This window comes from Meleagris gallopavo, chromosome Z, assembly GCF_905368555.1.
Source record: "Meleagris gallopavo chromosome Z, MGAL_WU_HG_1.1, whole genome shotgun sequence".
In the NCBI taxonomy this organism is placed as follows: domain Eukaryota; kingdom Metazoa; phylum Chordata; class Aves; order Galliformes; family Phasianidae; genus Meleagris; species Meleagris gallopavo.
Window position 1 is genome coordinate 44,280,136 of NC_139435.1, and position 26,208 is coordinate 44,306,343.

Consider the following 26,208-nt stretch of genomic DNA (forward strand, 5'->3'; position numbering starts at 1 on the left):
GTTCTCCAGGGTTGTTGTCCTCCTAGGAAATTGAAATTAGTCTTGATAGCAGAGGTGAGCAATAAGGACTTTTTTTTCCCCTTTGGGCCAGAAACATCCCAAAAAACATTTGAATCATGGACAGAGGTTTCCAGCAGACAATTTGAGTGCCACCATTTCTCTCCATGTATGTGCCAGAAGGACTTTGGCTTACTGGTGCTAGAAATCAGCATCATCTTTCTTCTCCTTCCCAGCATATGAAAGATGTTGGCAGCCAAGGCACTCTGCAAAAGTTGCCACACCCAGCCCCCAGTTCCTGATCTCATATGGCAGATGAGTAAGGAGCAGATACAAGTCCAGATTGATGAGGAATTCCTCATAGCCTGCAGTCCCCATTAGCAGCTTGTTTTGTTGTTGTTCCTTTTTTAATTTTTAACTGGAAAAAAAAAAAAAAAGTCACTTTGTAAGGGTGGAAATATATCCAGACAAATCAAAGAACCTTCAAGAAAACCTCATTCTATATGATGCACTTCTGCTTCTTTTAGCTTCTTCGTCTTTACAGGTGTTCACACAGTAGCATGCAGCACACAGGGTATGAACCATCTCGGTCTTAAATTCAAGGTCTTTGTAGTCTTTGTTCATTATCAAGGCTGCAGAGAAATTCAGTGGAGAAGCAGACAATAACAAACCTTGGAGGGAAATTCTTCTTATTATCTATGCTGTTCATTCAATTCCATATTTTCTTCTAATACCCCAGAATCTACCACCAGTTGTCAAAATTACCAAGGGAGGTAGATTTTTAAAGTTAAGAGAATGCCAATATCCATCTAACAGAGAGATAAAGGAGGCCTTAAATTTGTAATTTTCAACAGGAGTTAACAATGCAGGCAGTTCAGGCATTACAAGGCACACAGACTTGAAAAATATAACAATTTAAAGAAAGTAAGTCATGATAAGGCAATTTCCAAAATATGCTTACAATCACTGAGCCAACCCAAAACAAATAAAAACAGTCCTTTCACAAAACTGAAATGTGTGCCACAAGAATGTACTGCTGGCTGGTGTTTTCAAAAGTTATTCAAAGTAGCTGACATTGCCAAAGCATACAATCATTTTATTACATTGTCTTAATACTCAGTAAACTTCTCTTTGTACCATAAAATGGAGAAGAAACTGCAGGGTTTTGAAAAGAAGCAGCATCTGGAAACCAAAACATTTCAGCTGCATGCTTGGCTATAAATAAGTAGAGAAATAAGTCACCTGAATTTTACCAATGGCCCAACACCTACCTATTTGTTTCCACCATTAATTAGCTACACACAGCTATAGCAGCAGAAGTCTGGAAGTCTGTGCTTCATATAATTGCAAAAGGCACATAAATTTAGACAGCTAGTCACAGTGGAAAAAAAAAGGAAGTCATGATTAATCAAAAGGATTAGATAGAAATTTTCTTTACACGTAATTGTAAGGAGAAACTATGATTTAATTTTAGCATTGAGATAATATGTCTTTCAAATGCTAAATTATTCATCACGTTAGATATTTGAATGATCTTTTCTTAAATCTTCATGTAGGAGATAAAAACTGTACAGACAATACTTACAGGAAAATACTGTAGAAAAATTTACATGAAAAATTTAGAAGTCTCTACCTAGACTGATGAACAGTAAATATGAAAAGGGGGAAAAAATGAAAAGAAGGAAAAAAAAAAAAAAAGTGAGGGAGAATAACGATTTAAGAAGCTTGTTTCTTAGAACAACAAACAGTGAGTCATCATAATAGAGAAAGAATTAGTCATTCTTTTCAGTGCCACAGTTCGTCCTCTGTGTGAGTTATGCAGAAGGCATGTAGAATATGGACTAGACTCTAAATCAGGATATAAATGGTTGATTTTTAACAAAGATTCAGAGAAAAAAACAATCAAAAGGCTGATATCTCTTGCATTATATCATTCCATATACTGCAGCATCAACTCATTAACAGAATACAAACTGGATTCCAGCAGACATCTTAGAGATACATTTAATTGCAGACAGCAGATAATCCTGACATCTTCACACAGGCAAAGTTACCACAGTTTATTAGAAGCGATCTTGCCAGAAGGAGAATGATGAGAATTAGGTATTCCATGCAGAAGCCAGCTGACTAATAGTTAATGCCATCTATCAGGATTACATCAGCTATCTGGTCCCTAGAACTAATTTTATAGGCAAATAGAGCAAGACTGTGCTGAATCAACACATCATTTTTAAATATGAAGTAGTCTGGATTAGAATATATAAACTAGAAAACGTTATACACCAAATTTTTTTTTAAATGTGAAGTTATGTAAATACTTTGAGAATAAATACTCCAGATTTATTCCTGAACAACTTAATGTAGTACACTTACCAAAACAAGAAGATTTTTTTTTTAATCTACTTTTAAAGGAGATTAAATTAAATTTGAATGAGACTTTCTTATTCTCTTGTGGAAATGTGTAGAATATATTGTATTTTAAGACTGCAACTTATCTGAATCTTAATTAAGTTTCAGTGTAAACAAAAATGGCGTGTGTTGGCTTTTTATCTTAACCTACTTCCGAAGGATGCAAAATAAAAAGGAAAAAATTTTAATGATTCCTCCAAAGTGTATATAGATATATGCGTATAGATATGTATAGATGTAAAGAATCCTTATACAGATAAAGCATAATAATATTAAGGCACTGTATGATCACATTAATACATTCCTGCATTTCCACATGCAGACAGTTTCCAGAAAATGACAGTGATATATGTATTACATACATAAGTAATATATTAGTTATACACACACATTCACAATAGCAGTACCATGAAAGTAAGCAGACAAAATGCAGGACTGAACAACACAACAACGACACAACAACAAAGTAGAAGAAACAAGAGAAGTTCACTCTGTTCTAGACAGGGAATGCAGAGTGTATCTTGTATGACAGGCATGAACTCAGTATTATATAATCAAAGGATTAAAGAGCAGTTTCAGATCCATAGTGGACGAGGGGTATTTTAGAGCCCTGAATCTTCTCAGTGGAAGAGAAATGGTTGCCTTGAAAGAACATGTTGAAAGTTTCTTGCTTAACAGTGCATTTACTAACTCTGAAAGGCCCAGATTATTTCTTCTCAGCAGTCTACTAACGCGCAAGTGTTATCTGTTTGTTTCCACAGGAAATAACTCTGTCAAGAATTGAAAATGCTGCTTGCTTAGACTGACCAGGAGTGGTTCCTTCTAAACTACATTTATACTGATGGCATGCTCAGGTTAATGTTGTGTTCACAGTCTGATCCAAAATATTTCAGTTGTTACAGAAGAACTAATCTGAAAGAACAGTTGATCTACTTAAAGAAGTGATACCTAGAAGTCCTGCCAAGTGAGAAAAGGTCAGATATTTAAGCAGGCAGTGCAGTTAACAATGATCCCCCTTCCCCACTCCTATTATGATCTACTAAGTGTGAACTGCAACTCTGAAGAGGACAAACCAGCTTTGGTCTTGTCTTAACTAGAACATTTCACTGCTAACTTTTATTGTTATTCATTTTCAATTAGAGCTCTTTTTTTTGGAGAGCTTATTTTATCCTTATTTTCTGAGGTATGCTGTCCTGGACTGTTCTACATATAGAACGGTTTGAATCTATAGGTGGAAGTGTCCCTTATAAAAAGAAAAAAGAAAAAAAGAAAAAAGAAGAAGTATTTACTTGAATTCATTTATAGCTACGCAGCTTTAAGAAGAATTCAAGCTAGATCCAGTGGAAAACTGCCATTCCTACGCACGAATTTTGGCAGAACACCCAAGACAATGCTATTTGGATTTTAAGCTCCAGAAGCTCTCAAGCTCCAATGCTGGCAATGCCAGCAGCTGCCCAGCACCCTGATTCCCACATTCCCAGTTGTCCATCACAGCAGCAGTGCTGCCATGACCTGAATCTCGCATCTCTTTGTTACAAACCTATCCACTGAACAACATAACAAGAATTCAAGAGTAAGCTTCATTTCTGCCTGAGCCCCATGGGAAATGCGCATTAGAACAGGGACTCTTCGAGCTCAACTAACTCTTGGCTATGTAATCAATAACAACTCTTACACTATTACTTTTGTTCTGAATGCTCCTTGTGTTTCTTATTTTGCAGGAGAAAAGCTTTCACAGGAAGGGTGGGGATAGCTTCCAGCCTACATCACAGCTAGTCTGGTGCTGACAGGGCTTTCCTAGGAGAGAGACAGGAGATAAGGTTTTTAGAAGCCTCAAGCTGAGAAGGGCAAGGGTTTCCTCTGCAAATACTCCAGCCATTAGGCTAATATATATTTATGACAAGCACAACCACCACCTTCGTCATCCGGACCTGACTTAAGAAAGTAGCAAGTCCTTTCTAAATAGACGTGTGATTGGACTCCAGAGATGATCCCAAACTTCAGATCTGAGGGGAAAGAGGAAATAGGTATTTAAATTGCATGCCTTCGTTCCCTGCATGGGCAGGATTTCTAGAATCTTGGTTTTTTGTAGACCCTCCTGATAGATCTAGAGAGCTTCTTGTTCATGAATAAAGCTGATTTTGACCGTGGGGCTTTCTTCCAATGGCCTGCTTCTCAGAGTGCATTACGGAGAGAGATTATATGTCTTTTGTGGGTGCTCTTTTTCCCACTGCTAGTCTCCACTTCCAGATGGATAAGGAAGTCAGTGTCCAATGTCTCTTTCCATCCATTTATCTAGCTGTCACTGTGCATTTTTTGAAATTACACTATGCAATTCAAGTTGTACATCCCTCTCCACTGGAGCTGAGGTTATGTCATCCTGTAAGTTGCTCATGTGAAATGCTAAGTGTTGCATGAGATACTCAAAAGGCATTTGTAGATGTCTTTTTTTGTTGTTATTGTTGTTTTTAATCTCCTGGATAAGGTTATTTTTTAAAATTCAAAGCCAAAATCAATATCCAGAAAGAATTCCTTATGAATTAAAATTCTCCTTAGAGTGAAGATTGTAACTATTAGTATGGTTCCCAAAATAGTGATCAAACCAAATTATGATCTGATGGACTTCAGTGTATTTAATACAGGTACATACTGATGTTTTCACGTGTACAGCATGAAAATATCAACCAGAACATGTAGGAAATGAAGTAAATTTTGGGAGGAAACTGGAAACTTACTTATTAATAAGATTTTGAGATATTGGCGAATTATATTAAATGAAATCACCCTCAGAAATTTGAGTGTTTTCTGTGGTCAGGGTTGTGTTCCAAATTCAGTATCAAGTTCAGTATTGTATACTCCCTGGCTGATAATTGAAATCAGAGTAATAAAAAGGGAGCTATTCACTTGCTGTCTGACTAGGGCTCCAAATTCTCATAAGATCAGAAGCAAGTACAAAAAGTGAATCTGATCACTTCTATTTTAGGATTCTTTTTGTTTGCATTCAACATACAGATATGGAAAGATATTGTTTTTCAAAAACATGACTCGATTTTGTTGATTGTTGAAAATTAGCTTCATGAATATTTCAGTAAGGAAAAAGCATTCCATCAAGTATTCACTGACTTCATAGACATAATACACAATTGACTTAAAATAACTTATGTTTACAAGGCTGTATTACATGAAAAAAAAGCAACTTGGTTGTCTAAAGCTGGGTATTATTTACTCCAGACATCTAAGGAAAAGATCCAAACCTTTAGAAAGCAGTCAACAGGAAAGATATTGCAAAGAGCAATGCTGAACCACACTGTATATTTTTAAGAGTATTGGGCTAGAGTTAGGTTCAGAACTTCTGAACTAGGTGCCTGTATTTTGCCTCCAGACTTCATTTCTAGCATGTTGGTAGATAATAAAATCAGATATAAAGATGATGGTACTTAACAATTTTGAAAATCAGCATTGTGTGAGTATTACGGATAATGCATAGCCTGTAGGAATGAATATTTCCTTGGGAAATCACAACATTCTGACAGAAAAATTCAGCTACCAGCCACAATTGGTTAGAACAAATATTTTCATTTGACAAACTGTCTAGAAGCCCGCTTAGTAAAAACTGTCATCATATTTATGTTGACTTACTGAACACTAGGTTACAATAATTCTGTTGCATGGATTTGAGTTCATATTTCAAATCTAGGAGGAATATACTTTTCAAATACAAAGTGCTCTCATCATGTTCTTACAGGTATTTTGAAGATGCAGTTAATAAAAGTAATGTATGTTTACTAGGCTTTTCACAAAAGTAAGCAACCATTGAATCTACTGGGTAATAGTTCATACTGTAAAGGAATTGCTGAAAGCCTTTTCATAAAAAGTAACCAACTAACATACAAAATAAAAAAATAAAATAAAATAAAAGCAGAAGCTTAATCCTGTGTATATAGTTTCTCAATAACAAATATATTTTTTCAGAAATTCTGAAATTTCTGAGTGGTAACAATTCATCTTCCGTAAGCATGAACAACATGCTTTACTTATGTACTTGGAGTTTTACCATTTTATCTTCTTACCTTTTTAAGTTTTATGGAAAAGAGAATGTCCAAGAATCATTTTACTTAGTGTGTAAAAAAATACTTATTACATCATAGTAGGTCAGGGTGGATTTCAGAGATCCAAGGAATTCTTGTAAAAGTAGTATTTAGGCTTGTGTTTTTTGAATTAAGTTGCTAAATGTGGATATGGATAACTGAGCAACTCAATCTACATTGGAAGTGTACCTGCCCATGAAGAGTGGTTGGAACTAGTGATCTTTAAGGTCCCTTATGACCTAGACCATTATATGACTAATAGTCTGTAATAATTACATTTTCATTATTTCTTGTTACCCCAAATAGTGGCCATCTCAGGAAACCACCCCATATTACAATTTTTGCTATTTTTTAGTAAGAGAATTGGCTAAAAAGACATTCCACTGCTACAGATATTTTATACAGGGTGTATGCAGTATGTATATCTTATTGTTTCATGTCTAGGCCTTTTCTCACCTGAATCTGTGCCATCTTAAGTGGATAGCAGAAAATAAAAAGACCTCTGTTGAACATAAAATCCACACTCTCAGGATAAAATAATATAGCCTAAAACCAAAAATGATTTTCTAAGACACTTCTTCTAGGACAATATTAAGCTATAGACAAATATCAGTTCTTGGTTAGATGATGTTATATTAATATTCTATGTCAAATTTGTGTAATGCTTACAAAGATACTAAAAATGAAGGCCTACTATTCAGTTAATAAAATTTCATATATAAAGCATTTGCAGTACTAGCCTTGGCCGAAGGAGATAGATTACACAGTGTTTTTCAGAAGAGTATATTGTTTTCACACACAGTGCTAAGAAGACAAGTTACCTTCACTTGTTTTAGTTTGCTGAAGTTAAAAGTGCCTTCTATATTGAATCTTTGCAGAGACTCACTGTTTAATCACTGGTGTAGCTGCCAATTAATGCATCTTCGTTCTTATACTTCTGACATTACATTTCTGACATTTCTATGACATATAATCATAGAATTTCCCAGGTTGAAAAAGATCTCAAAGATTATCAAGTCCAACCACAACCTAACCATACTAAACTAACTCTAACAACCCTCCACTAAACCACGTCCTTGAGCACCACATCCAAACAGTTTTTAAACACATCCAGAGATGGTGATTCAACCACCACCATGGGGAGCCTATCCCAGGGCTTAACCACCCTTTCTGTACAGAGCTTTTTCCTGATATCCAATCTACACTTACCCTGGCACAACTTGAGGCCATTTCCCCTCGTCCTGTCACCTGTCACCAATGAGAAGAGACCAACCCCGCTCTCACCATAAGCATCTTTCAGATATTGGAAGAGAGCAATAAGGTCTCTCCTCAGCCTCCTCTTCCGCAGACTAAACAGCCCCAGCTCCTTCAGTCACTCCTCGTAGAGCATATTCTCCAAGCCCTTCACAAGCCTTGTTCCCTTCTTTGGACCTGCACCAGTACCTCCATGTCCTTTCAGTACTGAGGTGCCCAAAACTGGTGGGGCCCCATCAGTGCTGAGTACAGGAGAAGGATGACTTCCGTAGTCCTGCTCACCACACCACTCCTGGTACAAACTAGAATGCCATTGGCCTTCTTGACCATCTAGGACACTGCTGGCTCATAGTCAGCTGACTGTCCAAAGGTCCCTTTCTGTCAGGCAGCTTTCCACGCATTCCTCCCCAAGCCTGTAAGGCTGCCTGGGGTTGTTCTGACCAAAATGCAGGACCCAACACTGGGCCCTATTGAAACTCATAGAGTTTACCTTGGCCCATTGATCCAGTCTGTCCAAGTCTCTCTGTAGTGCCTTTCTCCCCTCAGGCAGATCAACACTCTCTCCCAACTTGGTGTCATCTGCAAACTTACTGAGGGTGCACTCAATCACCTCATCAAGATCATTAATAAAGATGTTAAATGAAAGCGGCCCCAGTACTGAGACCTGGAGGGGTCTTGTGACTGGCTGCCAACTGGATTTAACTCCACCAACCACAACACTTTGGGCCCAGCCATCCAGCCAGTGCTTCACCCAACAGAGCACATGCCCATCCAAACCATGAGCAGTCAGCTTCTCTACAATGACACTGTGGGGGATGGTTCAAAGACTTTACTGAAGTCCACATCAACAGCCTTACCTTCATCCACTAAGTCATCCTTGTTATAGGACTAAGTCAAGTTTGTCAAACAGGATCTAGTATTCATAAACCTATGCTGACTGGGTCTGATCCCCTGTTGACCTTTTATTGATCCTGGCACCTTCCCTGGCACCGAGGTGAGACTGATAGGTTGCCGGGATCATCTTTCTGGCCATTTCTGAAGATTGGTATCACACTTGCCAGTCTCCAGTCCACCAGGACATGCTAGGTTGGCCAGGACTGTTGATGGATGATGGAGAGTGGTTTAGCAACCACATTTGCCAACTCCCTCAGCACTCTAGGGTGCAATCCATCTGACCTACGTACTTGTGAGTGTCCAGCTTTCAGTGCAGGTCTAAAACCATGTCATCATGGATAATGCTGGGCCTATTCTGTTCCCCATCCCTATCTACCAGTGTCAATTTTTTCAATTTTTATCTTTGACTAAAGCATGTGAATTTTGTTCTTCAAATTGAATTTGAGCAAGTTTTTTTGAGAATTATCATTAATCCCAGTACATATTTGGAAGAATGAAAAACATAAACAATGCAGTGCCCAAATACATTTCATAGCTGGAACATGACCCTTGCTATTAAATTATGCAACATCAGCTTAGCTGGACTCAATAGCAGAGATCACTAGAAATCACTACCCTCCTTCTCAGGGTACATCCACAAAGTAACAGAAAGTTATTTTCAGCAGAAGCAGTATATGGTGGAGTCCCAGATATACATGTGCTAACTGAGAAAATCAGACTCTTGCTGTGTGTCAGCACAGATTTGCAATTACTGTCAATGTGAAGTTTTCTCATACCAAAAGAATGCAATTAAACACTGAAACGGTGCTGATTTGAGATACCATTGACTAGCTTGTATCACAGAACTCCATAATGAAAATCATTTTCTTTCATAGTGAGCCCTAAATGTTATCAATCAAAACCCAGTTGCCTATGGATGTGGATACCCTTTGAAATAATATGCTATCAGGATAAATAAGGACACTTCCATTTCTCAGTGCCACTGGAAAAGTGCTCAAAGCTTTTGGCTGTCTGCTTATGAATTTTAATGAGGCCTGGATTTGTCTCAGAAGGAGGCAGCTTTAGTTTTCAAAGTGATTCAGACAAGTCAGTACAATATTAGAAAACAGTACAAAAGCATGAGTGATAATATAATAAAGCACTTTGATGAAGCTATGTTGGGGAGGGGAAGCCAGCTGACATTAATCTCCCCTGCTGTTTCTCCTCCTAAACTACAAAATTGCCAACTTTGAATTTCTGTTTCCGATGTCATTTTCACCTTTTCTTGCTGCATAGTTTCTGGTATGGGGTGAACAGTAAAAGTAGAGGCTGATTGCTGTATTTTAGTCTCAGACGGAAAATGATTTAACACTTCTCAACTGTCAGACAGTTACAGGGCAGATTCAAGCTAATTTTGGTTTTAGAAAATTTTTGCTTACTTGAATTACTTTACTGGGGTATTTAAATACAGAATATGATTTATTGTTAGCATAACTTAATCTATTAGAGAGGCCTTTGAGATTCCAAACCTAGTCTCTTGTCTTCAGCTCTTGTAAACGCAAGCACACATTTATTTATTGCAATAACCTTAGAATGGCTTTGGTCCAAAACAAGCCATGAACAGAGGGAAAAACTGCCTCAGTTGAGCCTACGTCCCCACTCCAGCATCCTTCCTTGAATCACAGAATCATAGAAATGTTTGGATTGAAAGGTACTTTAAAGATTACACAGTTCCAAACTCTTGCCAGTCAGGGACACCTTCCTCTAGACCAGGTTGCTAAATCTACTTGTTTAAAATTGTTAATCTCTTGTCCTTTTACTACACTCCATGGTAAAGAGTCCTTCACCATCTTTCCTGTAGATTCCCGTTATGTACTGGATGGCCACAATAAAGTTTTCCTGAGTCCTTCAATTATCTGTAGTAAACAACCCCTACTCCCTCAGCTTGTTTTCCTAGGAAAAGTACTTGAGATCTCTGATCTTTTTTGTGATCTGGACCCACCCTAGCATCTCCATGTCTTTCTTGTGCCAAGTGCTCCTCCCCTAGATACAGTACACGACAGGGCCTCGTGAGGGCAGAGCAGGGAAGTCATCACATCCCTGTCCCTGCTGGCCAACCTTCTTCTGATGCAACCCAAGCCTTCTGGGATGCAAGAACACACTGCTGGCTCATGTTGACTTTTTCTTCCTCAAGTCCTTCTCCACAGGACTGCTCTCAATGCCTTGTTGGCTCAGATTGTATTTGTGCTCAGTGTTTCTCCAGCTGAGGTGCAGCATTTTGCATTTGGCCATTGTTAAACTTCCTGTGGTTTACATGGACTTGCCTCTTAATGGCATCCCTTCTCTCTTTCCTCCTTGTGTTTTTTCGTATTTCCCAGCTCTGGGCAAGCCTGTTCATCACATTACTTCCTTATTTGTAAAGCAGAGAACATTATTGCCAATTGTCACAATAACTGCAAGATGCTCACTTCTGTGGCATACTCAAAATTTCCTGGAGCCAGTCAAGAAGTACTGGAGAACTCCTGTCTCTGTTGGCATGATATGTAACATATGAGAGTCACGATGCATGCAACATTTAGGAGTTTCTCCAATCTAGGCAATCCCTTTGGATGTTCGTTGGAATATCATTGGAAAAGGTACATCTCAATGTCTCAGACATCAGCAGCTTTGGGAACCAAAGGCCTCATTAACATAGAGAACAGCTTAGCTGCAGCATTAGATCAAGTCAGAGCACTCTTCAAGTTTTGCAGTCCCTGTGTCAGCCTAGACTGTGTGGTTGGGTCATGCAATCTGCCTCCCAGTTACTGCAACTTAACTGCCATAATCATTAGTATCTTGACTTTTTCCACAAAGCAAGGCTTCTGGGCTCTGCAAAATGCAGGGCTCTGCTGGCTTGGGAGGGGTCAGGAAGTAGGTGGAAAAAGTCAATGTATGTCAGACAGAAAAGGCCAGATCCAGTCTCTCTGGGTTTCCATGATCTAAGAAGTTATGTGAAGTGAGAAAGTCTGGTTTCTTTAGGGGAATGCTTGAGTGGCTGGAGAGAAATTGGGAGAAGAAACTGGTTTACCCTACTTCTCAACACTGTCACTTGATCTCTCAGTATGAGTCTCTCGCTTAGGAGATGTTGCTAACTTCCACGCAATTCCAGCCCAGCTAACAACACCCTATCAGCGCCCTTATCGTCTGCACTCACCTAGCACAGGGACACAAGAGATGCACGCCATAGGATGTAGCCCAAGTGCCCATTTAATGCTGCACAACAACTACTTATATATCTTGACACGCGTCCGCCCCATGAACCTATGACCCATCAAGTACCACCCAGAACCACCCCCTGTAACTACCACCCACCTTAGCCCAAGTACCACCCACACTGAGTACCGTCCACAGGAGAGACTATGTTGACATGTCCCTGTTGTCCTCTGAAGAAAAACAGTGGTGTGGGAGAGACCCCACTTTCTGCCTCTTCTCTTGGCCACTCATCTACAGTTCTTCCTGCTGGAAAAATGACACTTCTGTAAGACCAAGCAGATATGCAGAAACACAATGGCGTGATAATACCTAACTTGATGATGGGAAGACTTTCATTCGCTCTCTTAGTTACTTTGGACTTACTGTATTTATTTTCAGGGTCTCCTCTGATTTCTGAACGTAGATTCCTAGAATTATAAATGTAACAGCAGACAGAAATTCCAGTATCCATAAGAGCTTATGTGTGTTTTCTTGTGTTCACACAAAAATCTCAGTTCTTCGTCTGACCTTACTGCCAGGAACACTACACTGGCAGTGCATTCACTACTCTGAACAAATGTAGTAGATTCAAGTAAACTCTGTACTGCTGCTCTTCTCATCTTCCTTTCATGTCTTTATCCTCATTTCCTTTCATATCTTTTTTTTTTTATTTATTTTCACATACTGGATTGTTCTCTCCTAAAAACTTATTCAACATTCTCACATTCCGTCTTCACACTGCTTCTTAACTAGCAGTTGTAAAACAATGTATCTGTTCTCCTTGTTCCCTTTATCTTTCGCAGAGTTTCTGCCCCCTCTCCCTTCAGGCTTTTTTTCACACTAGGGACCAATTTTATTTAAAATTCTTTTAAATTCCCCTGCACTTATTCTTAGTACCATTCATCAGCTGATCTCTTTTGTCTTTGTTGTATTTCCCTCATCTCCCCTGAACATTGTCTTGCCGTGAAAGAGTGAGGAAGCAATATTCTTAGGATGGCAAAGAGAACAAATGAAAAAAATAAATTAATTCTAGATAGCAAGGACAGACTCTAAGCCAACTTAAGTACTGTCATAGTATCTTTCAAAAAAATGTTCAAGTAGGTGGAGAATATTCAGTTTGTTCCTGAACTCATCACTGGTTTCTACTGTATGCGAGAACACAATATGTTATTTTAATTACACTTAGATGTGTAAAGTATGTTTAGAAAATGGTATATTCATGTGACGTAGAAAGGGGTTTATTCTGGCATTTAAGCACTGTCACACCCAAAGAAAGTTTTCTGCCTTGCAGTAGGTTCATCATTAGCCCAGCACCAGAGTTGTTTTTAGTGTCTGGGTAGGTTTTAACTGGGCCTGTTCATTAGGAGAGTCGTTAATATCCTCCTGAAGGGGACAGAAAATAGTGTGGAAAGTACAAAGCAGAGCATTGCTATAGGCAGAATGCACAAATCTGGATAATTACCAAATTATCTTCCAAATCCCTTGGGATTGCAGCTTATAAACTGCCTCCATAAATCCAAGAATAAGAAAATGTGGGTTTAACCCAGCCTCCCACTCATACCTTTTGTTCTTCAGGATTGCATACTGTTTCTGATTAGTTCCTGATTAGTATGTTAGATCAGCAAATTTCCTCTCCAAATGGGTCAGACTGTGGAAAGCATCTATTTAATCTACATGAAAAGGTTGCAAGCTGGTCCACTGGACTATTAAAGAAATTTCTGATTATTTGAGATCCTGTAGTTGGGATTACCAGTCTCCTAAGAGAAGGGGTGCTTAAAAATGCTATGAAGATGATGTAGCCAGATAAGAATGTACAAAGAACTTCAAACAGAGTTGTAAAGATAATGGTGTTTATTAAAAAACACATTCACATCCATGCACACCATCCAAGGAGAACAATTAAAACAGTTAACAAGTGTGTGAATTTGGAGGTGGTCCCTCAGAAGACTGGTACTACCCTCACATAAAAGTATTTCACTGTTGATAAATAAAATAGTGAATGGACTCATTGAAATACTCATGAGACTCATGATGTCTGTTTTCCTAAGAAGGAATGTGAGGCTATAGAATTTATGCCAAGCCATGACCAAGCCACGAATAATATTTGTGGTACCTGAGATTAAATGTTAGGTATTCCTGGGTCCTGGTCCTCCAATAAGATCTGAAAGAGATTTAGAAACAGGTTTTCACTCACTGCAGGGTAAGCAGTGACAAAAAGCCTTTTCCAGAGAGAAGTGCCTCAATACCAGAACTGTCAACCTTTAATCTCATCAAGTGGGAATGAACTTCAAAATGGGAAAGTACAAAGCTGTGCAAGCGCTAAAGCCACATTCTTTGTCAGGAAATGGGAATTATGAACCATAAAAATCCTGTGTCAGCAATCTCAGATTATGGCACGCGTGCAAGGAATAAAGAGATTATCAGGACTGGGATGAGCTAAACTCATGACATGTAACCCTGCAAATGATCTGCTGTTCAACAGATGCCAGCACAGAGCTTTCAACACTGGGCACAGATGTTTGAAATGCTTTATAGGAGTAAGAAGCACTGCCTCTGCATGTTGAACCTGCTCTTGGAGAGTCCACAAGTGCTTGGCCAGGCAAGTATGACAGCAGTTTAATTTTTTGCTCCCAGAATTATGACTTCCTATATAGGCTGTTGGAGACCTTACTGCTATCTAGGTGAAACGCTAAGGTTTTATGTTTTGAAATAAGCAGATGTCTGGCAACTGCATGAGATTTGTTTCATTTTCATACATACAAACACAGCAATTGTAACTACTACAGCTAAAAGAAAATATGAATATTTGTTACAAAAGATCTGAATTCACACACCACTAGATACCCATAAATCCAGTCTTATAGAACATTAGAAAAAAAAAACATGTTAAGTCAAGTGATCTGTATCTGTATAATAAAAATGCAATGATTCATATTTCTAGCCACAGCAAATAATCTTAAAAACATCCTCTTGGGTATCGGGGAATTATACTCTTGTCATCATCCCATTTTACTGATGAGAAAATCAAGACTGCAGTTTCTTGCAGGAGAAACTTGTCATAATTTACATCTGATCTCTGTCCCTGAGAGGAATCCTGTATGAGTCTCTTTCCAGCTGTAATTCAAATTATCTTTACTCCAATTTGGGTGTACACGATTCTTTCAAGACCTTGAACTGAGAGCAGTGCTGTTAGAGCTAAGGCTCAAACAATCAACTAGAATAAATAAGCATAACTTTCTCTGACAGATTGGAACAATGCAAATACAGCCAGTTATGTCACCCCTATTTATTCATTTTACGGGAAGCTGAAAATATTAAGCACTTCAGAACTCTTTTTTAAATAAACGACATAAGAAACTTGTTTGAATGGACAACAACATCAAAACAGGGACATGAGTCAGTCCCTACTGCCTACTCATTTGTTTTTCTTTGCTACATCCACTGATGGGATTTTTTAAAATACTAATTTTTCCTCAGTTACTTGTAATTATTCTAGATAATGTACTGGTATGAGTTCGAGGAGTTTTGTTTTTTGACTCATCAGGTCCAACACACAATATTTTTTTTTTCTTAACTTGGAAAGGCTTAGGGCCTGAAATTGGGAATACATAGTCTAGGCAAGCATTGCCCTTCACTCTGGATTGCGTATTGACCTGTCAGTGTAGTCTCCCTGAGGGCACTTCAGTTTACTGTGCAGGAGCATGTAGGAAAACTCAGAAACTGGAAAATACTTCCCTTTTCACAAGATTTGTACTCTGTGCTTACAAATGCCAAATAGTCCATCAAAGGAATAACTGGTCACCCTTTCCTCATCATAATGAGTCTTCAGTGAAAGTGCCCAGCATGAGAGAAAAATGGACAAAGCAATATGTCGAAGGTTTATGGGCTGGTTTGGCCTGGTTCTGTGACTAGCAGGGTGGAGGGATCCATGGATCCGTGCCTCTGGAAAACGAAAACAGGGAACCCCAAAATAATTGAAAACAGTGGCAACGATCTGAGGTGAAACAAACTGATTTACTAAATATAGTAAAAATATAACGAGACAGAGAGAGTATGTCTGAAAGTTGGATAGGCCTCACCACAATGCTGAGGTGAGAAGTGCAGTCCAGTTGAGCCAATGAAGAAAAGCAGATGGAGAAGAGCAGACAGAGAAGCGCAGGTGAAGAAGAGAACATCAGGTGACATTGCCAGGAGTTATATCTCCTCGCTGACCGCAAAGTCCCCTGGGGAAATGTAGTTCTTCTTCTCCTCTGGACAGGCACCTGCAACTTGAGCATCAGCAGTCAAACCCCCAGTGCATTACATGATGTTATGATGTGGAATACTGATAACCAAAAATCAAAAAACCATGACACAATATTCTCCATACCTATTGACTGGCTAGTACTGTGCTTAAACAGAGCAGAAAGTATTGGCTTTTTGAGGATGTTGTCTCCAAATTAGAAGTTCTTGATGGAAGTGCTGTGTCTTTTTTATGGAACTGTCTTCTATGACATCTTTAGTTTAAAAGCTACAGGCTGCCTTGGATAATCACAGGGAAGTCCAGACAACTCTCCTCTGGATAACACGAAAAAAAAATGCCTGGAGCTCATGGAAGTTACTTAGAGATGATAATCTCTGCACAATGAAGATCATTTTTCAAGCTTTGAGAGGTTTTTTTCTAGCTTTCCACATTTCTCCCAACTTGTAATTTTAAACGACAACCACCGTTCATTTTTCATCCCTTAAAAATTGATATTTTAGGCTGCTTCACATTCTTTATTCCCCATTACAGAAAAAATAAATGCAATAATTTCCGCCCTCATCATATATTTTCCCAGTAAGCCACTCCTCCCCACTGTCCAACACTGCAGTATTTCAATCTAGTAAACATGGTGAAGAGTCTTAGATTTTGTGGGATCCTAAGGCATTAGTGAATTAGCAAGTACTTTTCTCGTATTTTATAGCACTGCTAGTAAAACACATAATTGCCAGAAGAGATTTTTCTTTGTAATTACGGCAATTGAACATGATCTACTGTTTGGTCCGTATGAGCCTGGATAATATGAATTACAATCACAAAATTGCCTCTAGGTGATTGGGGAAAAAAAGCCAGGTTTTTTTGTTTGTTTGTTTGTTTTGTTTTTTTGTTGTTGGTTTTTTTTCTCTCAGTAAGAAACAACAACATCCAAACCCAGGAACATAACAAACACAATGCCGTTTTAGTGCATTGCTGGGAATACTTAATTAGAGCTTTTCAGTACAAGTCAACATTAAAGCTCCATAACAAATTTATAGCTTTTAAAAAATTCACTGGGATTTAAATTCAGACAAAGGCTGCAAAGTGACAAAATTCTAAGAGAACTGCTGCTGAATGCTAGGATACTGGCTATAACAAATAATCCTGCCATTCTCTATTATCAATTTCACAGCAGTCCCAGTAGAAATTATTCCTCTTGAACTCCAAAAGAGAAAAATAAATATCTCCCCAAACCTGTTTCCTCTGTACAGATCACTCTCTATCATTCTGAAACGGAATGACTGTCAGACAATTACAGGAGCACATCCCTTAAACTGATTTCTCCATTTTTTAAACATATGACTGTCATGCTGGATATGAGTGGCGAATAATGTTCTGAAAGGAACATTCAAATTGGTAACAAACAAATTTCTGAACAGCTCTATGAGCTTGTCCACCACATAGCTTTCTCAGAAAAAATACACCTTTTACAGATACCGTTCTCCTGACACTAGCCCCCATCATTTCATTTTATTTCAGTGCTGAAACACACTCAAATTCAACAAGATTCATGTGCAGACAATCTAACATTTGTATTACAAAGTAAACTGATGTGCAAGAAATTTTGTTTCAAATAAGTAGATTGAGAGCATAGCTTCAGATTATCTCTACATAATAGCATTAATACACAAAAACACTTTCATTCCTCTGCTCACCATTACAGTTTTTTTTTCCCAGCATTTTTTAACAGCTCAACCACTAGCAGATCCTTCTTTCAGACTTTGATAAATGCTGTGACACACCTTCCATACTCATTTGCAGACTTTTCTTCTGACCTGCACATTTGTCTCACTGGCTCTTCACCTGCAGAAGCTTTCCTGTGACCCCATGAGTCTGTCTGAACTGTTCATGCCTTTTCCAGCCAGCATCCCCAGGCATTGCTCTGAGAGGCAAGAGGAGTACCAGGGAAGGGGCACCAACCCTGTCTTTTGCAAGGACTCATTGGTGAAATATTCAGGGTAGTCCTATCCCTGCCACACTCATCAAGATAACCTACCTCACTGATACCTTGTTCCCCAGAGACTGCTATCTCTCAAGAAAGACTTGGTATTTTACGTTGCAATCCCCTGCTAGAAGACCTTTTGTGCCTTGTGTTTGTGCTGTGATTTTTAGCAAATTGCTATGCTTGACCCCATGGGCCCTATGATGTTGGCATTACTACAGTAAAGGAGAGTGTAGTGCAGGGTTAGTGGCTATCTGCTATGTTTCGATCTAAGTACTGTAGAATTCCATCTTCTTATTCCCTTAGGTCTTAGTAACTTCTTAGTATATAAAAAAAAAAGCTGTTGTTTTGAATACGATGAGTTTTGAGCATGAGAGTTTTAAAAAGTCATTATAGGTGATTGATATACTGTACAAACAGATTGTGACATTTGCACACAACTTCTGCACTGACTAAACAGACATGCAACATACAGTCAGTATTTATAAATGTCATATAAACAAAAATTTTATTCAAGAAGTTATGTTGTGGAAACCTGATGCAGTTTTGACATAAAACAATACCAGTGATTCTGATTACTACTTAGAAGTGAATCAAATCACAAAAGCATAGAATTAAAGAATCATGGAATGTTTTAGGTCGGAAGGGATCATGAAGTCCACTCAGTTCCTACCCCCTGCCATGGGTAGGGCTGCCACCCATCAGGTCAGGCTGCCCAAGTCCCCATCCAACCTGCCCTTGATCACCTCTAGGAGTGGGGCATCCACAGCTTCTCTGGGCAGCCTGTACCAGTGCTTGAAAATCCAGCAAAATCTATACCTAGGCCACCTCTTTTACAGTCATCCAGAGACAAGAACAGCATCTTGTTAGGGTTAGACTCGGTAATGAAACTGCTAAATGCTTTACAGACACTTTGTATCCTGCATTTGTTAGAAGCGCAGGGTTTCAATCTGCAGACCTCAATGGACAAACAGCACTTTATATATTTTAATTATCCCTTCTTTTATACTAAATTTTAACTCAGCAATCTTGCTTCTCTTTGAAGGAAATGTCAATAAGAAAAGGTTTGCATTCTTCTTAGCATTCAGATTTCACACAGAGGCTAAAGTCTCAAGACATTTTAAAAAGTCCAAGTAAGATATGGAAAAGTAGATCACACATATCAAAGTGTGGTTTGCTTTACTGAAGTCCCTATGTCTAAGCACATAGCTGTAAACCTCCCTTTTGTTAGAGATTCTGCAGCTAAGCACATGCATCCTAGGTGTTTCACTATTTTAAGTATTCAGTATCTTACCCTTTAGGTTTTGTTGTCTGAATTTCATTTTCAAAATAAATGTTTTGGTATACAGATTACAAGTTAGCATCTGAATGAAACTGAGACAGACTCAAATCTAATTGACTCTCTATAAATGTAGCTGGATTTACTGGAGTACAGCTGGGATGCATAGGCATGGAGTTACAAATATTCTAAACTATCTGAGCATTTAAAATAGCAGACAATGTAACACCGTTGTGGTTTTATGATTTGTAATTGGTATTCTACATCATAACATCATGTAGAGCACTGGGAGTTAAAGAGTTAATGATGCAGCTCTGTGGATTGTCAGTAGTTCCAGTTATCTGGTCTCAGAAGAGAAGAGTGAACTACAGCTCTCAGAAGACTTCGTTATTCCATTTCTGTTTTCCATCCAGAGGGAAAGGTAAAACTGACTGGGAGCCACAGCACTGTCTTTTTCTCTGCCCGCTTTGCTGTTTGTGCTCCCTACCTGTCCCATCTACAGCATTAGAGCAAGGCCTTTGGTTTCAGATACTCTCTCACTCACTTTATTTGATTTATTAGCTTCAGTTCCAATTATATTTTTTTATATTATATTTAGTATATTTGTTCTTTCCCTCAGCTTGTTGCTGCTGTTGTTTCTCACCTATGCCCATCTCCCTACTGTTTTTCCTTCACCTCTAACCCTTTTCCCAGGGCATAGTACGATGGGTCCCTTTGTCCCTTGTCACAGAGCTAAGCCAGACTGGGCTGAACCGTGACAAAACCGCGTTAACTCTGCCTTTAGGAAATCACATTTTATTTTTTCAACATTCCGTGTTGAAGAATGAATGTCAGAAAAATCTCTTTTAAAACGCAGCCTGTTTTTTCTTGCCTAGTAAAATATTTTCTCCCTTTTCTAAACAATTCATATTGAAAGAGAATGATCAATCTGATTGAATTTATTGAATTTACTTACCCATAAGTCAAGGTACCTTGAACTGAATTCTATGTTCCTTCATCCTGTTCAGAAATGTTTTTATCATGAAATCTTAACAAGTCCCTTGAAATTCAAAGATAGTGGACATGTTAGAATGGTAAGAGGATATGAGGATCAGCTGCTATCAATTGTACATTGATCAATTGGCTGTGCTTCTGAAATACTTAGTGTGCATGGATTGCTGATACATTCTCTGAAGGGGAAAGGCTTTGTAGAATGATTATTTTTGTAAGGAGACATATTGTAGGATTTGTCTTCACTGTCTGTAATGCACACTGTAATGTCTGGGAAAAAACACATTGTAAAGAAAGTAGGCTGGATAAAATTTATTCAAATTGTATTTTAATCCCATTTTACACTTGCAATGTCTTGCTTTAAATATCAAGAACACAAGATGCACAATTATTTTCTCATTTGACTCCTAGGTTGGCTGGAAAAATTGGTTCTACAACTAAGATTTCATCTGAACAGTTGTGTGTATAATTCATGCTATTCTACTCAAAGTATAATTTTAGTTTATTTTCATTTGCCCTTGAAAAGCTCTTCAGTATAGTCTTGAGAAAGTCTAAAAGTCAGGAGAAGCGTGGATGTAGAAGATTATGACCAGTTTTGTTATTACTCTTTATTTAAGGAGGCATCAAAATAGGTTATAGAACCTATAGACTGTATCCTGTAAGAGACTGGCTAAGATGAAATTTAGGAAACTGAGCTTGAGGCTCAGTTTCTTCATGAATTGAAGTGTTTAGTGTACTTTCTCTCATCCCAGAAGAATACAGTGAAAGACAGAAGTCATCAAGCCCCAGAGCTCAGCCACTGCATGAAGAAATCTTTCGTAGTATGGTGAGAAGTAGCCTTTTCTGTTAGTATGGCTGTGCAACATGCCTCCTCTGAGGTACCTGACACCACCAATCAGAAGAATATAAAAGATTGCCTTTTGTATAAGTGGCTCATCAGATTCCCTTATACATGTGCACACTTCAGCAGTTGAGCCAGTGAACTGACTGAATGGAAGACTTCCCTTTAGTCAGAGAAGAGGCGGTCCGAGAGCGCTTAGGCAACACCAATGTTCATAAATCCATGGGACCCAATGGGATGCATCCACGGGTGCTGAGGGAGCTGGCAGAGGTGATTGCTGAACTGCTCTCTATCATCTTTGAGAGGTCTTGGAGAATGGGGAAGGTGCCTGAAGACTGGAGGATAGTCAGTGTCACTCTAGTCTTCAAAAAGAGCATAAAGGAAGATCCAGGTAATTACAGGCCAGTCAGCCTCACCTCTGTCCCTGGAAAGGTGATGGAACAGCTTGTGCTGGATAGCATCGCCAGACAACTGGAAGAAAAGGAGCTTATCAGGAGTAGTCGGCATGGGTTCACCACAGGAAGGTCATGCTTGACCAACCTGGTGGCCTTCCACGATGTTGTCACTGGCTGTGTGGATGGGGGGAGAGCAGTGGATGTAGTCTACCTTGATTTCAGCAAGGCATTTGATACTGTTTCCCACGACATCCTTATAAGAAAGCTGAGGAAATGTGGGATAGATGAGTGGACAGTGAGGTGGGTTGAGAACTGGCTGACTGGTAGAGCACAGAGGGTCATCACTGGCAGTGCAGAGTCCAGTTGGAGACCTGTAACCAGTGGTGTTCCTCAGGGGTCGGTGCTGGGTCTGGTCTTGTTCAACATCTTCATCAATGACCTTGATGAGGGGATAGTGGCCACCCTCAGCAAGTTTGCTGATGATACGAAGTTGGGAGGATTGGCTGACACGCCTGAAGGCTGTGCTGCCATTCAGCGAGACCTGGACAGGCTGGAGAGCTGGGCAGTAAGAATCCAGATGAGGTTTAACAAAAGCAAGTGTAGAGTCTTGCATCTAGGGAGGAATATTTGCATGCATCGGTACAGGTTGGGGGATGACCTGCTGGAGAGGAGCTCTGCAGAGAGGGTCCTGGTGGATGACAGGTTGGCCAGCAGTGTGCCCTGGTGTTCATTAAAAAGAAAAATTAAAAAGAGCATGGCCAGCAGGTCGGGAGCTGATCCTCCCCCTCACTCTGCCCAGTACAAAAAAGACAGGGATCTCTTGGAAAGAGTCCAGCGGAGGGCCACAAAGATGGTGAATGGCCTGGAGCATCTCCCCTGTGAAGAAAGACCAAGTGAACTGGGTCTGTTTAGCCTTGAGAAAAGACGACTGAGAGGGGACCTGATCCAGGTCTATAAATATCTAAGGTGTGGGGGGCAGAGTGGCGAGGCCAGACTCTTTTCTGCAGTGTGTGGAGACAGGACAAGGGGAAACAGCCAGAAAATGCAGCAGTGATGAGTGGTGGCCTCAGGGATCTGTCTTGGGTACAGTTCTCTTTCACTTGTCCAGGAGCTAGCAGGAGTCATAGAGAGGACTTTTAGGTATGGAGGGGAAATGGATTAAAATAAGGCTCACTAGAGATGAGCCTAGGGGCATAATGATGGAGTTGGCTCAGGTGAAGTGCATCTACACTAATGCATGGGCAACAAACAGGAGGAGCTATAAGCCATCCTGAGGCAGGCAACTCAGTTGCCATTGCCGAAACACAGTGGGATCACAGCCATAAGGTTGAGTCTTTATAAACAGGATTAGGGGAAGGGCCAACAAAGCTGACATCCTGGTGGGGGCCTGTTACAGACTGTTTCACCAGGATGAAGAGACAGATGAAGCGTTATACAAACACCTGGCAGAAATTGCATTATCATCAACCCTTGTTCTCACTGGGGATTTCAATCTCCCTGATAAATGTTGGAAATATAGTGCAGAAGAAGCAGTCTGGGAGGCTTCTAGAATATGTGGAAGACAACTTCCTGATGCAGCTGGTAAGAGAGCCTCATGTAGATGCCCCACATGATCTGCTGTGCGCAGAGAAGGACTGGTAGAAGATACAGAGGTCAGGAGCTGTCTTGGGCAGAGAGACTGCAATACAGTAGACTTCTCTTTCTTGATTAAATCAGGAAGAGACTCATCAAAACTGCTACTCTGGACTTCTGGAAGGTGGACTTTGAACTGTCCAGGAGGTTCACTCCACTGATCAGGAGTGTTTCTTGGGAGTCAGTCCTGAAGAGTAATAAAGGGGTCCAGTAAGACTGTATGCTCCACAAGAAGGAAGTCTTAGAGGTGCAGAAGCAAGCTGTCCTTCTTTGCAGTAAGATGAGCAGGCAGGGAAGACCAGCATGGATAAACGGACCTTTTTCTGAGATTCCAGGAGAAAAAGAGAGTCTATTTTCTGTGCCAGAAGGGATGAGTGATGTGGGGAGAGTATAGAGAAGTTGTTGAGGTATGCAGGGACCAAATTAGGAAGGTAAAAGCAAACCTGGAATTCAACCTGACCATTGTAGTATAAGAGAGAAAAAACTTCTTTACAAATATATTAACAGTATGAGAAGGGCTATGGAGACTCTTCAGCCCTTACTGAATGCAACAGGGAGCATGACAACGGAGGATAAGGAAAAGGTTAAGGCTCTCAATGCCTTTTTTGTGTCTATCTTTAGTAGTCAGATGAATTATCTTCTGGGTACTCTACCTCTAGCCCAGGAAATCTGGGTTGGGGAGCAGAATAAACCCTGCATGATTAAGGTGGAGACAGTTAGTAAGCTAATGTAATAAACTCTATAAGTTTCAACAGGGCCCAGTGTCGGGTCCTGCATTTTGGTCAGAACAACCCCAGGCAGCCTTACAGGCTTGGGGAGGAATGCATGGAAAGCTGCCTGACAGAAAGGGATCTTGGTGTACTGATGGACAGTCAGCTGAATATGTGCCAGCATTGTGCAGAGGTGGCCAAGAAGGCCAATAGCATCCTGGTTTGTATCAGAAATGGTGTGGTGAGCAGGACCAGGGAAGTCATCCTGCCCCTGCACTCGGCACTGGTGGGGCCCCATCTTGAGTACTGTGTTCAGTTTTGGGCACCTCGGTACTGAAAGGACATGGAGGTACTGGTGCAGGTCCAAAGAAGGGAACAAGGTTTGTGAAGGGCTTGAAGAATATGCTCTACGAGGAGTGACTGAAGGAGCTGGGGCTGTTTAGTCTGGGGAAGAGGAGGCTGAGGGGAGACCTTATTGCTCTCTTCCAATATCTGAAAGGTGCTTATGGCGAGAGCGGGGTTGGTCTCTTCTCATTGGTGACAGGTGACAGGACGAGGGGAAATGGCCTCAAGTTGTGCCAGGGTAAGTGTAGGTTGGATATCAGGAAAAAGCTCTGTACAGAAAGGGTGGTTAAGCCCTGGGATAGGCTCCCCATGGTGGTGGTTGAGTCACATCTCTGGATGTGTTTAAAAACTGTTTGGATGTGGTGCTCAAAGACATGGTTTAGTGGAGGGTTGTTAGAGTTAGTTTAGTATGGTCAGATTGTGGTTGGACTTGATGATCTTTGAGGTCTTTTTCAACCTGAGCAGTTCTTTGATTTTATGATTCTCCTACTCCGTCTGGTTACAAGTCCGTGGGGCCATATGGGATCCACAAAAGGGTGCTGAGGTAGATTGTAAAGGTGATTGCTAAGCCACTTTCCACCATCTATCAGCATTCCTGGTCAATCTGAGAGATCTCAGAGGATTGGAGACTTGCCAGTGTGAATCCCACCTACAAGAAGGGTTGTAAGGAGGATCCAGGGAGCAACAGGCCTGTCAGCCTGACCTCAGTGCCAGGAAAGGTTATGGATCAGGTATCTTGGGTGAGATCACATAACACGCGCAGGACAACCAGGGAATCAGAGGCAGCAAGTGTCAGCTTATGAAAGGCAGGTCCTGTTTGGCCAACATTATCACCTTATATGATTGAGTGATCCACCTGATAGATGAGGGAAAGGCTGTTGACATAGTCTACCTAGACTTCAGCAAAGCTTTTGATGCTGTCTTCCACAGAGTTCTCCTGGGAAGCTGGCACTCCCTGGTCTCAACAGGCACACTCTTCGCTGGTCAAAGAACTGGCTGGAAGGCTGGGCCCTGAGGGTTGTACTAAACGGAGCTAAATCCAGCTGATGGCTGATCACAGGTGTTGTTCCCCAGGGGTCAGTCTTGGGGACTGTTCTGTTTAATACCTTTATTGATGATCTGGACAAGAAGGCCAATGGCATCCTGGCTTGTATCAGAAATAGTATAGCCCAGCAGGAGCAGAGAGGTAATCATCCCCCTGTACTTAGCTCTGGTAAGGTCTCATCTTGAGTACTGTGTTCAATTTTGGTACCCTCACTACACGAAAGACATTAATGTCCTGGAGCATGTCCAGAAGGAGGGAACAGAGCTGGTGAGGGGTCTGGAGCACAAGACTTAAGGGGAGTGGCTGAAGAAACTGTGATTGTTTAGTCTGGAGAGGAGGGTGCTCAAGGGAAACCTTATAGCTCTCTACAATTTCCTGAAAGGAGGTTGTGGCAAGGTGGGGATTGTCCTCTTTTCCTGTGTAACTAGTGACATGACTAGAGGGAATGACCTCATGTTGCACCAAGGGAGGTTTAGGTTCAATATCAGGAAGAATTTCTTCTCCAAAAGAGTGGTCAGGTGCTGGAATGGGCTGCCCAGGGCAGTGGTGGACTAACTGTCCCTGAGGGTGTTCAAGAAACATGTAAATGTGGTGCTAAGGGACATGTTATAATGGGGAAATGTTGGTAGTAGGTGGACAGATAGACAAGATGATCTTGGAAGTCTTTTCCAAACTTAATGATTCTATGATTCTATGTCTTTATCAATGATTGAAATAGTGGGATCAAGGGCACCCTAAGCAAGTTTGCAGATGACGCCAAGCTCAGTCATGCAGTTGATACAACAGAAGGAAGTGATGCCATCCAGAGGGATCTGAACAAACTTGAAAAATGAGGCTATGAAATTCAGGAAGGCCAAGTGCAAGATGTTGCACTTGGATGAGGGCAGACATGAATATG

The 26,208-nt window shown here is 40.3% G+C and overlaps 1 pseudogene; it reads left to right on the top strand.

The window, feature by feature from the left end:
- Positions 1 to 25,922, top strand: part of LOC146542238 (uncharacterized) — a 62,469-nt pseudogene extending 36,547 nt beyond the window's left edge.
- The last annotated feature ends 286 nt before the right edge of the window (positions 25,923 to 26,208 follow it).